Here is a 21740-nt window from a genome sequence, read left to right on the forward strand (position 1 = left end):
GTCGTGATCTTAGTTGGATTCTACAGGATTTCTGGGAGACGTGTGCCGCGTTCTTTAATGGTCCACCTGGAAACAAAGTCTTTGTTCAGCCAAACCCCCCCAATTGAAGAAGAAAGCCATTGTGCTTTAAACTGTGACAATGTGTGCTTAATCAGTATCAACTAAACGCTGGATTTTTTTTTTTTTAAAAGAAACACTTTTGTTATTGCAGTAAACAACGCCATTGTTGCGGTAAACACGCACGACATTCTCAAATGAATCATTTATTAGCTGCACACCGGTCTGTTATAGTAGGGACATCGAATTTACATTTTCAGGCCCCTAAACATGTGATGGTTGTTTTATATGTCAGTCAGACATCCTCTTGGGTGGTCTTTGGCCACTGAAAGCTGCGATGGAGTCCAGACCCTTCCGTCAGTCTGAAGGTCTGGCTATGCGAGACTAGTGTGATATGACTTTCCTGATATCATAATGAAGAATAAGTTAACATTAATAATAATTAATAATATTTGTCTTCCAAAGTCATGTGGTGTGACCAATATGGAATATGGACATCATAGAAGGGAACCCTGCAGGCCCTCCTGACTGTGTCAAGGTTAACGGTCTTTTTAAAATATCAGGTGATTTTGATATTGGACGTGTCCATTGTTATGGGCAATACTTGTTATATAGACGCAGGCGGTGCAGTCATACCCACAAAAAGAGAACATGGTGACACACACTACACTAAAATAATGCAATAAACATGAGCTCAATAACAGAAAATGTAAGAAAAAAACAGTAATATACATTTCTGATTACAAAAATGAGAAGAAACACAATTATTCAGATAAAATATAATCGTATGTGATTTTTCACGCTGTGACTAATAATTATACAGTAAATTATACAACATTATTTACAGTTTTTCTGTAAAAATTACAAACATGTTTTTCGTGTGTATGCTGTATATAAATGTTTTCACCACATGACATTTAATGAGCCATTCAATTTTTAATTTTCTTGAAATTGTCTTTAAAGGGGTGGTATAATGCCCTTTTCACAAGATATAAAATAAGTCTAAATGAGTGTGTATGTGAAGTTTTAGCTCAAAATACCCCACAGATATTTTTATATAACATGTTAAAATTTTCACTTTTTGAGGGTGAGCAAAAACACCGTTTTTGTGTCCCTTTAAATGCAAATGAGCTACTGCTCCCGGCACAGTGGGCAGAGCTTCAACAGTTTGTGTCCTTTTGCCTCACACAGACATGCACTGAACATTTCAAAAACTTTTATGTGCAAACCGGAGTCAGACAAAGATGGAGAGACTCAAGAAGAAGTGACAACATGTAGAATGCAACAGGACATTTCTGAATGGTTAGTTGATGGATTTATGTTGCTGATGTGTAGTTATCTTCTAGTCATTGATTAGCATATTCTGTCTTGATAATCTATAAATCAATCGTGTTCAGGGAGCGGGGTTTATGCAAATTTTAGGGTTAGTAATGTCACTAACCCGGGAGGAATGTCGTGTAGTCCCTACCAGCCGTTTGTTGTAGTCCTTAAAAAGCAATTTCTTTAAAATAAAATATCTCCCTTTGCTTTACACTTTGAGCATTGTAACTTTGCAGATGTTGTTTATGCTCAAACAGCAACATTACACACTAACTAAAGTTAGAAAAGTGAAATCACAATCAACCATCCCTTTAAAAACCCTATTAAAACCAACATAAACATTTTTTAAGAACTAAAGATTTGAAATAGTTTAATACTTTTCTTTATCATGGGCACTCTTGTATGGCGTTAACTTGAAAATGTTTTTAGCTCATTTTAGCTCTCACTGTGGCTCGCCATCAGATTAAATGGGGAAAACAGAGAGAATACTGTGTATAGGAAGTCTTTCTAATTATTTGTGGATGAACCGGACAGACCGGTTTACAGGAAGCAGCTACTCCTGGTTTCAGCAGGGCTGGGTGATCAGTTATCGTCCAACTGTGAAACACTATGGGTTTTGCATTTGGGGGGGTCTCTGCATGCCTCGCCTCGCCTTGCCCCGCCTCAGAGCGAGGAATCTCACCTAGCGCTGCAAACGGACTCCAAACCGATGACGAAGCACTGTCAATGAACATCAGCCGAGGCATAAAAACGCCATGATTATGCGTCTGGGTTAAACTATGACAACCGGCGTAAGAGACAGCCCACGCTTTCCCACCTCTGCTGTCGCAAGGTGCACCTTTTACTGCCTCCCATTTAATTGATCTAATTACAGACCTACTCTGCCTCGGGTCTTTTGAATTCACCTGTTGTTGTGTGTAAATACCACCTCAGTCTAGCGTTACCATTAGTGCTCAGTGACGTCTTTGATATGTTAACTTCATTCAATACTGAAATTGCCGTGCGGCTCACGGACTCCAGGGCTCTATGATTTCCGCAATGCAGAAAACACAGACATATTTTGGAATCCAGTCATAAAAATGGTATTACTGTGTAATGCTGAGTCACTTCACCAGCATTTAATTTGATAAAACTATCAATCTGGTGCATTTTGAGAGTTTAAAATTAAGATCACATATTCATTGTACAAATTGAACATTGTAAAAAGTCTTTGCATTGACTTTAAAGTGGACTTTTTGAAGCGTCAAAGCTGTCAATTGAGGGACTGAAATCTCAGATTTCATCAAAAAGATCTTCATTTGTGTTTTGAAGATGAACGAAAGTCTTACGGGTTTATAATGACATGAGGGTGAGTAATTGACAGAATTTTAATTTTTGCATGAATAAACCCTTTAAATCTACAACTATTGTACAGTAGAATATGCTTTTCTAAGTAATAATAATACGCTTTTTAAAACTTCCAGAGGAAATATTACCGCCCTGGAACACACTGAAATTGGTGAACCATAAAATGGAATTTGGGGGAAGAAACTAGATAAATGTATCGTATTTGTTAAATTTTATAAATGTAATTCAATATATTAGATTAAATTAGAAATAAATGGTAAAATGGAATCCAGAAAAATTCAACATGGAGTTTGGGGAAAAAAGCAAAACAGATTTCACAGGTCCCTACTAGTCTCTCAGCCAAGCGGCTTGATTCCTTGTTCTCTTTCTTTCTTAACACAGCATATCATAGCATACAAGAGAACCTCCGGCACACAATACGGCTCACGTCTCCGCCTCGGAGGCACAAGCGTTCAGCCAAGTTGCAGCGTCCATTCCAGCTTGGTTGTGTTGCTGCCGCTTGCGTGTGTCAAGCTAATCTTTGGGCAACAAAGGATGCGGAGAGGAGGAATTTGTGTCGTGCGCGTTAAGGGAAGAAAAGATGACGAGAATGAAATCTTTTTAGCGTGTTGACAGATAAGGCTCATCCTTTCTGTGTAGTGGTGTTTAAGCCACTGTAAGCTGATTAATTAGTCATAATCTACGGGCCCCAGACTGAGGCGTAGCTAATGAAGTTAAGCGCCCAAATCACATCCCACTATTTCACTGCGTGGAATTGGATGATGATGGAAGCGATAGATGGACAGTCTTGAGAGTGTCTGCCCGATTGGAGAGGATGGGCAGAGTGAACGGAGCATGTGGGTGAAGTGCAGAAAATTAGGAGGTTTTTGAGCTTTGTTTCAGAGAGGAGTGTAGGAGGCCTGCGATTTCTCCTCGTTTTGGAAGGCATTAGCGGTTCGCTAGCTTTCACAGTGCGGGACTGTATGGCAATGGCAGGGCAGAGGGCCATGTTTTCCCAGACACTCCACCAGGGCTTTGCATGCATATAAACAATTTGTGTGTGAGAAGACAAATTTTAACCCTTAAAATGCTAGTTACTGGCATTTGGAAAATCAGCTGTCATCTACTGAGAGTGTTGGACCAACAAAAGGACTGTGACGTCTAAAGAAAATGTCCATTTAATTTATATTTGTCTTAAAAAATGCGCCAGTGAGGTATCTTAAAATAAAGATTAGAATTAATTTCTAAATTAAACAATTAAATAAAATAAAACATTAAACAATAGCATTCTTATTAAGTTTTATTTGAAATTTCTTTAATTGATATTTTGTTTTATTTTAATTTCATAATTACTTGCAAGCATCATCTTAATAAAAAAAAAATTCTTCTCTTACTTGCTCAGTTTTTTTGTGTCACTGAACTTGAAAGCACTGTTTACATAAAAAAAAAACATAAAACGGCCCTTTTAGGACTGACATGGCATTAATATTAATAATAATAATAAATTATATACATAAACATACATTGCTTAATAAAAGTATAGTCTTTTAAAAAGAAAATCTTACTGACCCCAAACTTGTCAGAAAGCAGAAGAAGAAAAAAAGTTGTCCGCATTGTTCATTGGAAAATTAATCATCAGTATCGGCATTGGTCCTGAATAAAGCAATGTCAGTCAATTTCTAGCCGCAATTTTCTATCCGGAAAGTTTTCCCTGCAGCAAGTGTTCTGTAAGTGCTTCAAGAGCTTCGTCTTTTACTGAATAAACTGCTAATAAACATTTACTGAAATACTGATAAACAAGTAGCCTATCTGTTAATCCGCTGAACCTTTCACACCACCTTTAAGTTGCTGATCACAGTGAATAGATGTTTTTCTCAACGACCTCTGCATGAACCGCGGCCAGTATCTGTTCCACCAGATTCCCTTCTTGGTTTCCTATTGTGCTTTCTATTCCTACTTTGCCTGTTCGTATCTCTCCCTCTCTATTTTCCTCTTTCGCTGACACACTATTGCTCCAGTTAGCTGCAGTTGACCCATCCCCCCTGAATTTTACCCACATTCCTCAGTTCCTGCAGCCTGGAGCCATCCCAGTGCCCTTGTATGTGCATAACCCTAGACTATGTGCTTGCTCGCTCACTGAGCATTGGGGTGTGTGTGTATATATGTGTAGATGTTCCACCCCTGAGACCCCAGGGTGATTTTTGTGCTTCTGGAATGCTCAGTCTCATGTAATGACATTCACCAGGCCTATCAAATACTCTCCAGAACACTTAGAAAGTGTTATAGTGTGAATCCTGATTCTTCATTGCCTCACGCCTTTGCGAACACCCGTATTTAGTCACTACTGCTATTGCTCATACATATGGATTTGAATATGATGACAAGTTTTTAATTTCTCAATTAAAATTCAATTTGCTTTATTTTTGGTGGTATAAAATAAAACATGTCAGAGTAAAACAGCTTTTCAGATTTTATAATGAAGAATAATTTTTTTTAAATTCTTAAATCAAATCGCTAAATCAAGGTCATGTGGTACAACCAAAAAAAAAAAAAAACATAAAAAAGGAAATTATATCATTATAGACTGGGCTCACGATGGCTCTCAGTAAATCTCTTAAAATATCAGACAATCTGATTTACCCAAAAGCTTAATGATGTTTCTGCATATTTCATGTTTTATACCATGAATAAATTTCATGTAATACAAGTTATATTACAAGTAATATTAATGATTTAGATTTGTACACTCAAATGTATTGAAGTTGCAAGGAAAATATATAACTTTTCACTTTTTAATGTAGTCATTAAATATAAACTTTATTTTGAAACTTGAAGGGATTGTTAAGCTAAAAATGGTTCACAATGTGTTTTTGTACTTCTTTACGCGTGAAATTGCGTGGACTTTCAGCAGATAGACAAAAATAAGACAGCAGTTACATCAAAAATATACACACCTTTTGTGTTCCAAAGATGAACAAAATTCGGTTACACTTTATTTTAAGGTGACCATGTTACAGTGTGATTGTTATACATTTAAGTACCGAGTAATAATAATTAACTACATAGGGTTAGGTTTAGGATTAGTTGCAAGTAACTATGGACAATTTTAAGTAATTACTATAGTAACTACATGTAACATGCACTAAAATAAAGTGGATTACACTTTATTTTAAGGTGTCATTGTTACAGTGTAATTATATATTTAAGTTCTGGGTAATATTAAGCAACTACATGTACTTATTATAGGGTTAGGGTAGGATTAGGATTTGGTTGAGGGTTAGTTGCATGTCATTATCCATAAGGTATTGTTATTACTATGGTAAGTACATATGTAACAAGGACACTGTATAATGAAGTGTTACCATAAAGTGTTACCCAACATTCTTATAGGTTTAGAATGACACGAGGGCGAGTAAGTGATGACAGAATTTTTATTTTTGGGCTCACTATCCTTGTAATCTAAATGAAGATGTGTACACTAACATGTATTCAAGGTAAATTAAACATTTTTTTTCTTTTTCTTGGTTACACCACTTGACATTTTGTATTATTATATAAACATTTCTTGAAAATAGTGTAAAAGTTATAAATTGCCACTTTTTCTAGATTAAGATATTTATTATTCTTTATTGTAGACACTCTTATTTACCATTGACCCACAAAACTTTTGTCTGATTGGATGATAAAACAGGCATTCGTCACAGTCATAAACATATTCATGATGCGTCATTACACTGCTTTGCTTTTAAGTAATGGATAATTACATGCACCACAATTACGTTGTGCCATGTTAATCCCTGCACTGCGTTGTTTAATTATCTTACAACTCCTCTGTTATCAAGTTCATCTCCCTCAAGTTTCACAGGCTAATTTAGTAGAAGCAAAAGACAAAGAAATGGTCTAAGCAATCAGCGATGCTCAAAGTTCTTGTGTTATTGCAACCCTGGGTGGTTCAGCGAGGCAGGCATTGTACTGCCGTTTAATCGATAGGCCGCTGTAGGTTAGATGATGCCTTAATTCAGAACGTAAGTGGCCTTGGTTAATTGCAGCCATCCGTTTGGTTGTTACATCAGGGTCGTGCTCGGGCAAAGTGTTTGCTAAAGGTAAAACGAGCTCTTAATGTTAATGGCTCCTCTCTCTCCCGCTACTTCCTTCCTTTTCCTGAAACCTCAAATCACCAGCTTCGCTCTCTTTAACGGTGTGTCTGCTTTCTGTTGTGCTCTTTCTCACCTGAAGCTTTGGTTTGCAAGCCTGTCTGTCTCTTCAACCTGTTTCTTCTCTTTCCTACCCAAAGTTTCTTTGTGCCTGTCCTGCAGGGAGTCTGGAAGTGTGGTGGCTGGGTGGAAGTTGTTGATTAGACTCCAGAGTGCTCAGGGCTGTTTTTTTTGGCCGCCGAATGGACCGCGGGCTTGGGAAGAGTCGTGGTTCAAAGAGAGCTTGGAGAAAGTGACCTCTTGTCTTGTCTCACAGAGCTTGAGGAATGAGCTGAATTTCCAAACGCTGAAACCGTATCATCCAGAAACAGAGCACCATGGTTCAAAATAAAAAGAAAATTGTGTAGCAAGTATGTTTCTAAAAAAAAAATGATCAAAAGCTAGGAAAAGGTTTTGAACCATTCCTTTTTGAATGGTTTTATGGTTTTTCTCATAAAGAATTCCTCAAACGTTACAGTCTTATTATGCCGGAGGAGTTGTACCGTGTGTGTACTGTGCAGTTTTTGAAGTATTAATATCAAATGTTTTTTCGATTGCGATTAGAGTCCAGTCGTCTCTCAGCGCTGTTCATGACCCTGAATGCCCTGTTTAATCAGAATTACAACATGTTTACTTGCCGCTCTGACCGCCTGCTCAGGTTAATATGTATTATCTGGATTAGTTAATATGTATTAGCTGGATCTACCCGCATGTGTGTGTGGCCTTGACCAATTTGTTCAAATTTTCTCAGAGCAAACTTTGTGCAACATTGGAGCTCACATGCTAGTGCACTTTCATCTCCACTGGGTTTTTTGAACGCGTGTCAAGCTTGAGACAAAATAAATGCAAAAGACATGAGTGCAATGGTCAAACACGACCATATAAACCATATGTTCAATTTTGTTCCTGGAAACATATCTATGTGCAGTTCAAATCCAATCCTGATCCAACACGCCTGTCTTTTAATTATCAAGTGCTCCTGTAGATCTTAAATAGCTGGTTCAGTTGTGTTTGATCAGGGTTGGAGCAGGAAGGTAGATCTCCAGGATCAGGATTGGACACCCCTGATCTAGAGCATGCTTACATAGAAAAACAATGCAAAAGCAGTGCAATGTAATGCAGCGACGCAAGACGCAGGGCAGTGACTTTTTTTTTTTTAAACAGAGATGCTTCGCTTTTAAAATGCTGTGTCAATTCTGAGACGCTACAGAAGAAGCGAGACAAGGAAAGTGGTCGAACATGTCCACCTAGAGCATGCTTGCATTGAAAACTATGGAAATGCAGTGGAATGGACGCTGCACTTTTGAAAATGCTGTGTCACTCCTGAGATGCTACAAAAGATGCAAACACAAGGTGTAGAGGCGGCACACTTTTAGAACGGCATGTCACCCCCCGAGATAAGACACAAGACATGAGCGCAAGGGTCAAACACGACCATCTAGAGTAGCATGCTTACTTAGAAAACAATGGAATTGGTTACGAGTCAATGCTTACCGTCGTAAGCATTGGAAGTGCAACAACACGACATCTAGGGCAGTGGGATTCAGAAACCAAGGATGCTACAAGAAACAAACTTGAGTGGAATGGAAGAAACGCAAGGTGTAAAGACTCTAAAAAGTGCTTTTGAACAGCAACAGTCAAACACGTCAGTCTAGTGCATGTTTACATAGAAAAAACAGTTTGACTGCACCCTCAGAATGCCCAGCGCTCAAGAAGTTCTGCGCATCGTTTCCCTGTGTGTTCATTTACTACAATTTGTGGCTCATCTGATTGGGCTTCAAGTTTCCAATGAGAGTGTAGCATATTCTGCTACATTTTTAATCAATTTTACAATGTTTAAATCCATATTTTTCCCTCCTAAATCAATGTTTCTGGACCTGGACAATGAACGTTTTATGACCAGCATTCAGACGCTGTATCAGAAAGGACAGATCTACCGAAGTTTTGTAGGCCCAAAGTATGCAAAATGACTCATTTTTGAGCTTCCCTTGGCCTAGAGGCACTGCTAGCTCCTCTACCTCTTCTTCAATTCTTCCTTAACGTATCCCATCATCCCCTGGATTACCGTCCCTCGCCCAGACTCACTTAAAGACCACTACAAATCCCACTAGCTCTGCTAAGCTGTACTTACCGTGTCTAGATTGTTTTTGCCCCACAGAACCTTCCCTGAACTCAGCCAAGATCAGCGTGGCCTCTCAGTCTGTACTCCTCCTCTATCCTCCCTAGATCTGCAGCTCTGTCCCAGAAACTGAATGGTGCTGCCGTTCATCGTTGCTGAGAACGATACGATGAATTGCTGTTTTGTCCCTGCTACTCTCAATAACTGTTTGCTCTAGCAGCAGACTTGGCAGGAGAAACCGTACCCAATTTTGATTATGGATGACAGTGAAAGTCAGACATAGTGCATTAGCGCTGTTCCTTAAAGGTTCAATATATAAGTTCCCAAAGATTTTTAATTTCAGAGAAATTCTAATTTTAAATAATGGCTCGTCCCTTGTCGCCTGTCAATGACGTAATATCCGCGTTATCCCTGGTTTCATGGCGACAGACGTGGACAACTGCGTTACGTCTAGCGGCACGCTCACGCTATTGTTGTTTCGTTCAAACATTATGGACCATGGCAAGCAGACTTTGGGACAAAAGGGGAAATAAAACGAGGATCAATATCAGCGTGGCGTTTTCAAGATGCCGAGAGCTCCACGTCCGCGACTAACTTCGACTTGACAAAGACGCCGCTCTTGCATGTACTTTATTAGACAGGTGAGCAAATGTACATAAAACGAATCAGTGTTATATAGCTCAACATGATGAAATGTTAGAATATGTCAACAATACAGCTAACAAACTAACACCTAGAATAACATCATAACTTTCAACACACTCAAATGCAGTTTAGTGTGATAATGTAACACAACCAAGTGAAACTGCGCTGCGTTACCTCGCACGTTTAATTCGTCAAATAAACTGACCTGTGTGAGTAGTAATTCAGCACTTGCAGGTAACAGTTCGGTAGAATGAAAAGTCCTTATTCCTTTATATACACGGTAATCGTGTGTGGTGCTGATATCTGTGTCTCATTAGCAATCGCGACCTGCTTAAACAAGTTCCATAATTCCGCTTAGCATAATCAACCTACGCCTTTGTTATTGTAAGAGGTTAGCGACCCCCAACGGCGAAAACAATTACATACGGTAGCTTTAAGGATCCCTTGCACTCTCTTTTGCAGTTTTCTGTGCAGTTCATTTCCTGTTGAAATTAGTTTTTTTTTGTTTTAAATAGCTAATAGGCTTTAGTTATGTACACAACATTATATTACTATAGCTAAAATGGTCAAATTAAAGATTTGCCTTGGATTAAGTGGACTAGCATTGCGTTAACTGGTTTAGAAAAGCTCTTTTTATTAAGTAGAACAAGATTTTTTTTTTTATGACAAAAAAATACATTTCATAACCAAAAGCTAAAATGGTCCAATTAAACATGTTCCATTTTCTTTTCCCCCCTCTAGTCTACTAGCTTATAGCATTAACTGCTTCAGGAAAGCTCATTTGACTATCTAGAAAACATTACATTATATTACCAAAGCTAAATGGTCTTATTATACGGTTCCCTTTTTGTTTTCAGTTGGCCTTTGATTAGCAGGCTAACAGCTTAGACTACTAGCATAACATAGTGTTAACAGTTTCTAAAAAGCTCTTTTGATTAGCTAGAAAATTAAATGTCACATTATATTACCAAAGCCTAATGGTCAATTTAAACATTTGCCTTTTGTATTTTCAATTGGTCTTCGGTTAGCAAGCTTACAGCTTAGCCTACCGGTTTAGCATAGTGGTATTTGGCTAAGCAAAGATCTTTTGATTAGCTAGAACAAGCTTTTTAAATGACATATTACATTATAATGTTAAAATTAAACATTTCTTTTTATTAGTGTTGTCAATTAGCCTTCAGCTAAGCTAACAGCTCTGCCTTCTAGCTTAAAGGTGGTATCAGCGATTTCAGGCCCAAACATAAATGATCACATTCATCTAATATTTCGCTAGCTGCACGCCCCATAAGCATGCTGTCAAAAAACCGCGTCTCTCTAGGTAGCCTAGGCTCTGAGATCCGCACACAAAAACAGCTGTTTTCAGTCTGTTTGGCCAAATAATCAAAACCCAAACAAATAGTGTTCCAACCAATCACCGACAGGGGCGGGTGTTGTGAGGTTTTCGCGTGCAGCCGTCATAGGCAGCCGTGCACGAGCGCAAAACCTCACAACACCCGCCCCTGTCGATGATTGGTTGGAACACTATTTATTTTGGTTTGAGTGATGTTGATACCAACTGTTTTTGTGTGCCGATCTCAGAGCCTAGGCTACCTAGAGAGACGCGTTTTTTTGACAGCATGCTTATGGGGTTAGCGAAATATTAGATGAATGTGATAATTTATGTTTGGGCCTGAAATCGCTGATACCACCTTTAACATAGTGGCAACTAGGAAAAGCTCTTTTGATTTGATAGAGCAAGATATCACAATAGTGTACTATGTTTTTTATCAGGCATTGAAAAAGTGAGATACGATCTTGCCATGATGCATCACAGCCTTATAATTGGTTACATTCTAGTCAGGAATTACCAGGAGGGGCTTCTTCAATCTAGAGAGCATTTGATTGGATAAATATTTGTGCAGTGCAGAATGAGTCTTCAATATTTGTCTTCAATGTTTTCATGAAAGAAAAAAGCGTTTAGTTGCTAAATGCTAATTTTGTCAACTTTTAGATGTATACCTATAGCATATGGATGTTTTCAAACTATCAGACAAGGACTGAATGTCACAGAGCTACAATTTTGATTTCTTTGAGCGCAATTTGTGAACGGCTGCGTCGAGAACTTGCGTTCTTCAAGAAAACGTTTGTCTGGCATTTGCTTTGGTCACTTAGCCGCAGAGCACAGCTTTGATACTTATGCTGCTTAGCTTTTGTTGGCGTCAGTCGCAGAACTGCTTTGTACATCCTAGCTCCTGACGCACATACACACACACGTCCAATGATTGCCTACAGCGACGCGTCCTTTGCTATGCCCGAAACGCATCTCTCTTCTCTCATTCTGTCTCTTTTTCTGTCACTCACATACACATAGTTGAAAGAAAGAAGCCCTTATCTTCCTCACCAGAGACACTTCGTTCATGTGCCTGCATGCAAATGAATATATATTCAGTGTCCGCTCCGCTCACTTCCCCTCTCTCTCTCTCTCTCTCTCTCTCTCTCTCTCTCTCTCTCTCTCTCTCTCTCTCTCTCTCTCTCTCTCTCTCTCTCTCTCTCTCTCTCTCTCTCGTGCGCGCACACACACACACACTCAGGCGGATAGAAAAGCATTAATGTCTGTGTGTGAGGAGGGAGGTGCTGTCAGGACGACATGCCATGGCTGATAAATGCCGCGGCTGTGTTGTCACTGCAGTCAGGTTTGAGTTCTTTTGTGCTCGGCGTGTAGCGTCCGCACCTCACACAAAGCCAGACGCCCAGAACGCCTTGTGTGTGTGTGTGTGTGTGTGTTTGTGTTTTCCTCTGCACGTCTTGTTTATTTTTGCCTGGGCAAGACCGTTTAGATAGAGCAATCATCCCATCCTCCATCGCTAACGCCTGTAGCCACATTTCGTTCGATCAGATAAGACGTAAGGTTCATTTGCCTGTGAAAGTTTTTCCTTCCTCCACTTCCCTCGCTTTTCTTTCTTCACACAACATTGAGATGTGAGGGCTCAGTTGTTCACAAAGCATGAAACATATTGTCTGCCTGTATTGTTCGGCGCGCTTGTTCCACTTCGTGATTTTTGTGATGATCTTTGGACGGGGTTATGAATCTGTAATTATTTTGAGTCTTGTCTCGTTTTCAAGATGTGAGTTTTGCATGTTAACGCAAGTACTTGCTGAATGCTTGTTTTACTTTATGGAGAAAAAAGTGGGTCAATAAATAATTTTGCTGTTGCAAGATTTTGCTGAATTATTGAAGATTTTGCTGAATTATCTTTATTCTTAATGTAAAGATTAAGTGTTTTGCTGTGACCAACAACAAAGCTGCAGATGGATCTATTTGGTGTTATGAGCGTTGCTATAGAAACAAAAAAAATTCTGAGTCTAAGGACGTGATCAGCTCAGTAGAATCTCCAATCTGTCATTTTATGATTATGGTAATTCTGACACAACATGAACTGTAGTGAGCCTTTGAATTGTTTCACTCTCTCGTCAGTTTTAATCAAAAATAATGTTTTTTTTATGTGTGTATAAATAGATAGCATACAGTGCAAAAGTTCAGAGTTCATTTCATTCATTTTCATTTTCAGTATTTAAATAATACTTTTATTCAGCAAGGGTCTATTAAATTTATAAGAAAAGTGACGTTAACCGTATAATGTTACATTTCCATTTCAAGTCAAGTCAAGGTTATTTATATAGCCTAGCGCTTTTCACAACACAGGTTGTATCAAAGCAGCTTCACAGTATTAAATTAAAATAATACATCAATGTTTGTTTCTAGTGGAAAACGTCCACGTTTGGTAATGCTGATCAATAGTATTGTTGATTGATTAATTAAATTAAATAAAATATCCCCAATATTTCAAATAAATGCTGTTCATTTGAACAACTTTCTATTTATCAAAGAATCCTGAAAAAAGTATCACGGTTTTCACAAAAATATTAAGCAGCATAACGGTTTTCTATATTGATAATAATAAGGAACGTTTTATGAGTAATCAGCATATTAAAATGATTTCTGAAAGATCATGTGACACTGAAGACTGGAGTAATGATGCTGAAAATTCAGCTTTGATATCACTTGAATAAATCATATTTTAAAATATATTTTAAAAGAATGCATTTCAAATTGTGTGATCAGGAAAGGTCCACGAGCCAGGACTAAAACTCGGGTCGCCTTAAGCACAACAGTGCTATATGTCGGCACGCTGCTCACGAGGCTATCGGCGCCAACATATTTTATTGTATTTTATTAATTTTTTTGACTGACAGACAAAAGTCTTATCACTTAGAAAAGTAATAGCAAATCTGTCCTCAACAAACTGCATGATTTTAATGATCATTTAGCCTATGTTGCAAAGTTTTATACTTAACTGACGTCTTAAAGATTAAAGTATGAGCAACAGTGTTGTAACAGTGATGCTTTCCTTGGCAAACACAGTGAAAATGCTTTAAATTTGTTGTTATTAGTACAAAATGTGTTTTGAAAGTTTATATCTTGAAAATATAGGTTGTGGTGTAATTCACCCTGGAAAGGTAATATTTAACTCAGGATTTCAGAAGACGCTGTGTTTTCACCATAATATTGTAATTGATATAGTAGCTCTCAAAAAATCCATATTGTTCGGACCTGTTTACATGTGTAGCTTAAGATTGATATGTGCCAACAACCGCCATGATGGCGAAATAGGAGCAGGTATGTACACGCACATTTGAGTTGAGCGGTCGAACAGGATCAGCTGTATGAAAATGGAGAAGCCCCTGAGGTATTCCTTACATCTCGCAGGAACACAGCAATGCTTGTGCTTTAGCCTTACAAACAGAGAGACTCTTCACTGAATCCTCTAGTTCAGCTTCACTAAACCACAAACACTGCAGAACACTGATAATGATAAACGATTGGCGGACGTTTAAGAGGAATATTTCGGCGGATGCTGTTGTCTGTCTCACACAATTAGCTGAGTAATAGGGTGTGTTCTTGGGGCACGATAGGGTCACCTGAGTCAGATTAAGCTTGCACAGGAGCTGCAGAACCTGTAATGTGAATTTACTGATTCGTAAAGAAAAATAACAGCGAACATGCAGTCACGTTTTTTTATTGCGATGTATGAATTCTGGACCGTGGCACCTTCTAGTTAGCCGTCTCGCTGCATGCCGCCTACTAAAGTTTCAGTACCTATTTTCAAAACTGTCTAGTCGGCGAGTTGTATGAACGACTAGTTGACTAATCGGCCTTAAGGGCGTCCTGTATAATCAGACTGTTTTTAGGTTGACCTTATCGTGATCAGACTCGTTTTTAGGGTGTGTTCACATACACTACCGTTGTGTAGGAATGGTCTTCATGTTCATTTAATTGATCAAAAATACAGTAAAAACAGTAATATTGTGTATATTTTAAAATGTAATTTATTCCTGTGATGGTAAAGCTGAATTTTCAGCATCATTACTCACAGGCTTCAGTGTCACATGATCCTTCAGAAATCGTTCTAAATATGCTGATTTGCTGCTCAAGAAACATTGTTTATTATTATTATTATCAATGTTGAAAACAGTTGTGCTGCTTCATATTTTTGTGGAAATCATGACACTTTTCCAAGATAAAAACAGCATAACTTTTGTAACAATGTAAGTCTTTACTGTTACTTTTGATCAATTTAATGCATCCCTGCTAAATAAAAATATTAATTTGTCTTAAAAAAGAAAATAAATCTAACTGATCCCAAACTTGTGATGTGTTCTTGTCTTCAAAAAAAAAAAGCTAGACATGGTGCAATGAAATTAAAAATTAAAAATATAAAAATTTAAATTTCTTCACGTTAAAAATGCACAGCTGTTGACGGAATGGTCATAAATGGTGTATAGCAGATTAATTTTAAGTCGCTAATCCTTCAGTTTAACAATGCAAATTAAAATACAGATGGTAAAATATATTTTTACAAAACAATGAATATACAAGGACACAAATATTTTAGCAGAAAAGGCAGCTTATTTTAATCAATACATTTGTACATGAGTTATGCATATATTTATAATCTGTCTTTAACATCTTCCTCCATCTTGTTTTTTTTTTATTTTTTATATATGAGCTCATTATAATGCATTATTTGGATATGAACCGTATTATTTTGGCCAAACAATTTATCCTAAAAGGCAGCATAAGATGGTTGCCTACTTTCAAGAACAGCACATCAAAAGTGTGGGCTTATGTCTTGTGTCTGTTTCCTTTCATTTAACCTTTGACTGTATTCCTCAGTAGAAAGTGTCTTACCTACCAAGCAGAGCTATAAATGATAGGTGAGGCATTCATGATTTAATTGCATTTGTAAAACCTGTGTGAAAATGTCCTTGGCTTGTACCCTGAAATGCTACAGGCCAGGGTGATGGAAAACGCTTCTTCCGCTTTACTGTAGTTTTATGGCATGAGTCAGTGTGCAGTCTTTTCAGACCACCAGAGTTTTTATTTTTTATTAAGTAAAGTGATGTTGAATAGAGTAATTGCAGTTTGCTTGAGAAGCAAAAAGAAGCATATTAGAGTATGTGGAGGAGTAGAATTGTTAATCAGGATTGAGTCTGCTGCTATATTCATAGAGCGTTTGAGTGGATAAATTGGACAAGCTCATAGGGGATAGATGGGCATTTAGCTCAAAGAGATGTCTAAACATCAAGTGCTGCGTATTTAGTACTGCTTTATAAATGCAAACATCATTCATTTCCTCAAAGCCCTTAATCTTAAGTAGTAATCTTTGGAGCGTAACTCGTCCCACATAGTTCGCGCTATTAATACATCAAGTCATCCGGCTTGTTGAAAAGAGGTGTGATGATACTTGTGACCAGGCGATAAAACAATATTGAATAACTGTATTAACCCCTGGTAAAGACCTTAGTAACTGCATAGCCCACCGGAAACACTTTGCGTATTTTGCGCAGCCAAGCACTACTCACATTTTCTTTTGGTAAATTGAATATAGTGAAGTTTTATGTTTGTCTGATTAATTATGGGTAAAATACACTGGAAAAAACTGATGTAGGATTTACATTGAATTTTCACTCAGAAATTGCTAGTAAATTTCGCAAATAATTACAAAGAAATTTGGGAAGTAGAGAGACTAAATTTGTATTTTCTTGTAAAATGCACTCCAATAATGTTACAACTTTGAAAAAATATATTTTTTTTACAGTGTGCCTGGCTATGAGAGAAATATTGTCAGTTATAAATCCCTCATAAAAAAAAAAAATCACTCATTGATCATAATTAGGGTTTTTCTTCATACATACTTCATGGGTCTGAGAAAACGTCATACATTCACTACATCTTGTAGTCTTTTTCTGTTTTTTTTTTATTATTCTTCCAGTGTAGCTTATTGATCTTATGCTCTTTTAAAAACCTGACTCAAGCTAGTGGTTTTTCTGAATTTGAGACTCCTGGATCGAACCGCTGAGAACAATTTCTGACTCAACATATATTGAACTGTACATTTGGGTTCTGAGAAATTCCTCTCTGTGCAAGCCTACATTTTGTCCATTTCCTTTAACCTTCACATTATTGTTGTGCCGTTTCTCTAAAGTTCCTCATTTGTGCAGCTGGATGCAGTAATGGATGAAAGTGCACTTAGGGCTCTGCTGCTCTTGTTCTCTAGCCATTTCTGACATGGCGTTTGCTCACAAAGTGCAGTCGGAGCGGTGGGTTATCTGGCCTAATTCGTTTATTCCTTTCTCTCCAGCCCTTACTTTTTTCCCCCTTGTCTGAGAGTTGATTTTTATCCAAGTCCACTCCATTCCTCTCTGGTGTACTGGGCATTATGAATTAACCCAGTTGAAGGTCGTTTTAGTCAGCTTGCCTTCCAGAGTCTCAAGAGCTTGAGTGTAATTTACGTTATCTCGCAGGAAAATCCAAGATCTGTCAAGTCGCCCCTTTTGCCTCTTGTCAAAGCTTGTGTTAAATGCTTATATAGCACTCAAATATATCTCCATGATGAAAAAACTCAGCTCAATCAGTCAACAGATCACATGTGGGAATCAATGGATGCTAGGCGGGCTGAGGGAGAGGAAGACGGGGTAGTGTTGGTTAACAAATGAAACCAGATTAATAGATATGAGGATTATAAGGTGTTATCCAACAACAATGTTGGGCTGTCTTGACACTGAAATTTTAATGGTCTCGATGCCAAAGACATTTTTCTCAATTCTCTATATCTGTTTCCATGCCACAGCCGAAACTAGTATACTATTGAACACACTTAAACAAATTAATTGTAAATGTAAAAAGTTAATTTAATTTTTTTATTTTAATTTTAAATGCTTTTTTTTATTATTAATTTAAATCAATGTAGCTTTCAGTCAGGAATAAAGAACAAACATGCAAAATACAAACAATAGATCAAATAAACAAATATGTATTTTAGAAAGTTAAATATTATACATATTAAAAAAGTAAAAAAAAAATCATACAACAAAACTATGTAGTTAAAACAATGGCTTGTAACCTGCAGTCAGTAATAAAGAGCAAATAAATAAATTGCAAGCAATAGATCAAGATGAAAAAGTTATTAAAATAATATAAATGTAAAAAAAATATTTTTTAATACTTTTATCATACAACAAATGAAATTAAATCAATTGCTTGAAGCCTTCAGTGTGTAAAAAACAATGAGAAAAGAAACGAATTGCAAGCAATAGATCAAGTATTATAAATTTTAATATTAAAAAAGTTTATAAACCATACAACAAAGTTAAATTAAAGTAAAGCTTTCAGGTGATTACTTAAGACAAGTAAACACTCTGTAATAAAATACAGGGCAAAGAGTAAGATACAAATAAAGTAAATAGTTCTTGAAGTTTTTGCAGGTATCTAACAGCAGTATTGGATGAAACGCGGTGTCTGTTTTTCAGTGAAATTACTGTAATTTTTGTAATAAGCAAACTATAATAATAATAATAATAATAATAATAAGAAGAAGAAAATAATAATATTTTCATTGTGGCTTGCTTGACCTAAGTGACCACAACGTTCGGGTATCTGATTCGGTTCTTCTGCTACTATATTTACAGTGGACTACAGCTCAAAGTCGGTAGCCTACACTCTTCATAAAATGATTTATGATTTAGTTAATCAAAAAATTACTATTGTTTTGCATTAATAAGAGCAGTAACTAATATTATTACATGTTAAATTCTTTGAAATGCACATTTGACAGTAAATCACTGAGCTTGAGTTAAGATGCAGATCAAATTAACTTTTATTGACAACAGTAACAAGTAAAACCCTAATTTTTATAGGGAATAATTTAAATATTTTATTATTTACCTTTTTTTTTTGTCATAACATTAAAAATAACATTTAAACTGGATAATAGAGATCTTTGAAGTGCTGGAAAAAGTGCGAAACACTTGAAAGTCCTTAAAGTGCTTGAAAGAAACCTGAAATGAATCATATGTAAAAACATTCAACTATTTCTGCTACAATAGCTTTGTTATAATTTGCGTTACTACATTAAATCGGTGGTGAATGTTGGTGATTTGTAGACTGAAAAGCCTTCTGTTATCTATATAACAGAGAATTCTGCACTGAATTTGAATGCTTCTCACTAGATCTTGCAGGGATGATATTAATACAAACGCTTTCTCAGTGGATCTCCCTAGTTTGTAGTTTTGATGTTTTTCATATGACAGCCCTATCAGTTGCGCCAGTGCGACCTCTAACAAAATGTAGTCGTACCGGCAAGGAAGAAGGTTGCAAATGTGACCATGTGGTCGCAGTCTGGAGCCCTGGTGTAGTGAGTGATCCTCTGTGCAAAGGGCGGAAAAGATAAGTCACAGTGTCTCAATTGCCCGTTGAATGAAGATTTGGTTGTAAAGTGGCGGGAGATGTGGTCAAGCTCGAGCCTGAGAGGGCCTGGGAAAAAGTGGTGGCAGCGAGAGGCAGTGGCAGTCATGAGGTTGTGAAAATGCACATTGTGTGGGGGTGAAGATGAAAGCGGAGGAGATCAGGAGCATGCTGAAGCAGAGCGAAGAAATCCAAACAGGAGGGCATCACATTAACACAAGCTAAAGGTTTTCATTCACCTTTTTCGAACTAAGTCATATGTTTGACTCCTCGTAGAACTACTCTGGCAGACGCCTCCGAGGTCCCTTCACAATCTGGCCAGCGGAGCCCGCATTAACACTTTCAGCCTCCGTAGCCCTTCAAGCTGCTGTTTATTCTTCTGCTTGGCCGCACTGTTGGCAGAGGGTACCACTGTGCTGTGAATGTGTGAGGTTTTCTTGCGTACAGATAGTTTATTCTGCTGCTTTCACGCTGTTTGGGACTGGAACAGAACATTGGAGACATGTGGCCGTGTCCCCACCGCCTGCAGTGAATCGGATGGTGATAGTCCACTACCTTCTGAGGGTAGATGAGGGATCGTGGGGTGCTTTGGTTTCTTGCTGAGTGTCTTAAATTGAACTCTAGTGGGTTTTGACACCTGATGGTCATGTAAACACTTCAGCTCTTGTCACTCATTTAACCCACTGAAAATCTCGACATCCACCTTAGATCTCCTTTGCGATGCGATGAACGATTCACGAATGATCCATTTTTTTTAGTCAAATCTTTTAAAATGAATTCAACTGACTCAATGATTAAAGGTATAGGCTAGTTCACCAAAATATGAAAATGCTGTCATCATTTAGGCTAATCACCCACATGTCAATTCAAACCCATAATATTTAGGCCTAGTTCATTTGTTTAACCAATGAGGTTTTCTTTTTGCGTGTCACACAAGCACATTTGATCATCTATTAAAACCAATGAGGTTTATTCTTGTGTGTCAAGCAGCTAACACTTTTAACAACTCCCTATATCAGATGATTATCAGCTTAAAGGGGGTAAAGTTTAGTATTTGTATGTTGTTTTATGGCACTTTTCCTTTTGCAACTTAAAATCTACCATTTCCTTTTTTTTGTTCTTTTTTTGGGGGGAAACTGTTCCCTAAATCTGCATAGTGTCATCAGAACCAAATTGAACAACTTGTCAGTGCTAAATTATATTTTCAGCTCATGTAATTGGCTGTGAATATTTTAGTAGTTCTGTGATACTTAATGCGAAAATGATGGATTTCAGAGGAACGACTCTTAAGATCCCTGGGAATGCTAACAGATAGCCACGTGTTCAGTGTTGCTAGCGGCACTCTAAATTTAAATGTGTTGGTGTGAATAGGCGTTTGGTTCTTCAGGTATATCCGATAGGCCCTTCACATCAAGTGCAAGGTTGGACATCTGCTGATCTGCTGTTCTGAAGAGTCTGAGGTTACTGCCGCCCATGGCTGAGTCAGTGCAGGCAGGATGGGGCTAATGGCATTCCCCGTCTGAATGCCCATTTAAAATGGACGAGCAAGCACAAAACCCTCCAACCTCTGGCTGCCTCAGGGCTGTTTTTGCAACTGCCAAAGCCAGAGGCGAGTCTGACCAAGGAAGAAAAACACACACATATTCCCTCTCTTGTTTGTGCAAGCAATCTCTCTCTCTCTCTCTCTCTCTCTCTCTCTCTCTCTCTCTCTCTCTCTCTCTCTCTCTCTCTCTCTCTCTCTCTCTCTCTCTCTCTCTCTCTCTCTCTCTCTCTCTCTCTCTCTCTCTCTCTCTCTCTCTGTGTCTTTTTTGGCAATTAACTGTTTCCTTGGGTGTCTGGTTTTGGCAAAACAGAAAGTGATGTATTACAGAAATGAATGAAAAAAAAAAATCATGTTTCAAACGTGTGAATTTCTTTCTTCTGTGTAACACAAAAGGATAACTTTTAAACACTGTGCTGCTCTTTCTTTTCAGTGCAATAATAAATTCGGACCAAAGCTTTCAAGCTTCAGAAAGGATGCAAAAAATTATCATTGGAAATCTACTGAAGTCGTACAATAGGTTTTTGATTAATAGACTGAAACTTAAAGGGATAGTTCACCCAAAAATGAAAATTCTGTCATTAATTACTCACCCTCATGTCGTTCCAAACCCCTAAGACCTTCGTTCCTCTTCGGGAACACAAATTAAGATATTTTTGATGAAATCTTTCTGACCCCTCCATAGACTGAAATGTTATTACCACTTTCAAGGCCCAGAAAGGAAGTAAAGACATCGTTAAAATAGTCCATGTGACT

General features: G+C 37.7%; 2 protein-coding genes across 2 annotated transcripts in view; one reads left to right on the forward strand and one right to left on the reverse strand.

Annotated features, from left to right (window-relative positions):
• The window catches only part of ap2s1 (adaptor related protein complex 2 subunit sigma 1), a 35094-nt gene extending 30256 nt beyond the window's left edge, over positions 1-4838 (reverse strand). Inside the window, exon 1 of the mRNA XM_081369832.1 lies at positions 4542-4838. The gene's annotated coding sequence lies outside the window, so the exon portion shown is untranslated. The remainder of the gene's footprint in view (positions 1-4541) is intronic.
• The window catches only part of arhgap35a (Rho GTPase activating protein 35a), an 82912-nt gene that overhangs the window by 18707 nt on the left and 42465 nt on the right, over positions 1-21740 (forward strand). The window lies entirely within an intron of this gene.

The sequence above is a fragment of the Scardinius erythrophthalmus genome, assembly GCF_964197995.2.
Source record: "Scardinius erythrophthalmus genome assembly, chromosome: 7".
Classification (NCBI taxonomy): domain Eukaryota; kingdom Metazoa; phylum Chordata; class Actinopteri; order Cypriniformes; family Leuciscidae; genus Scardinius; species Scardinius erythrophthalmus.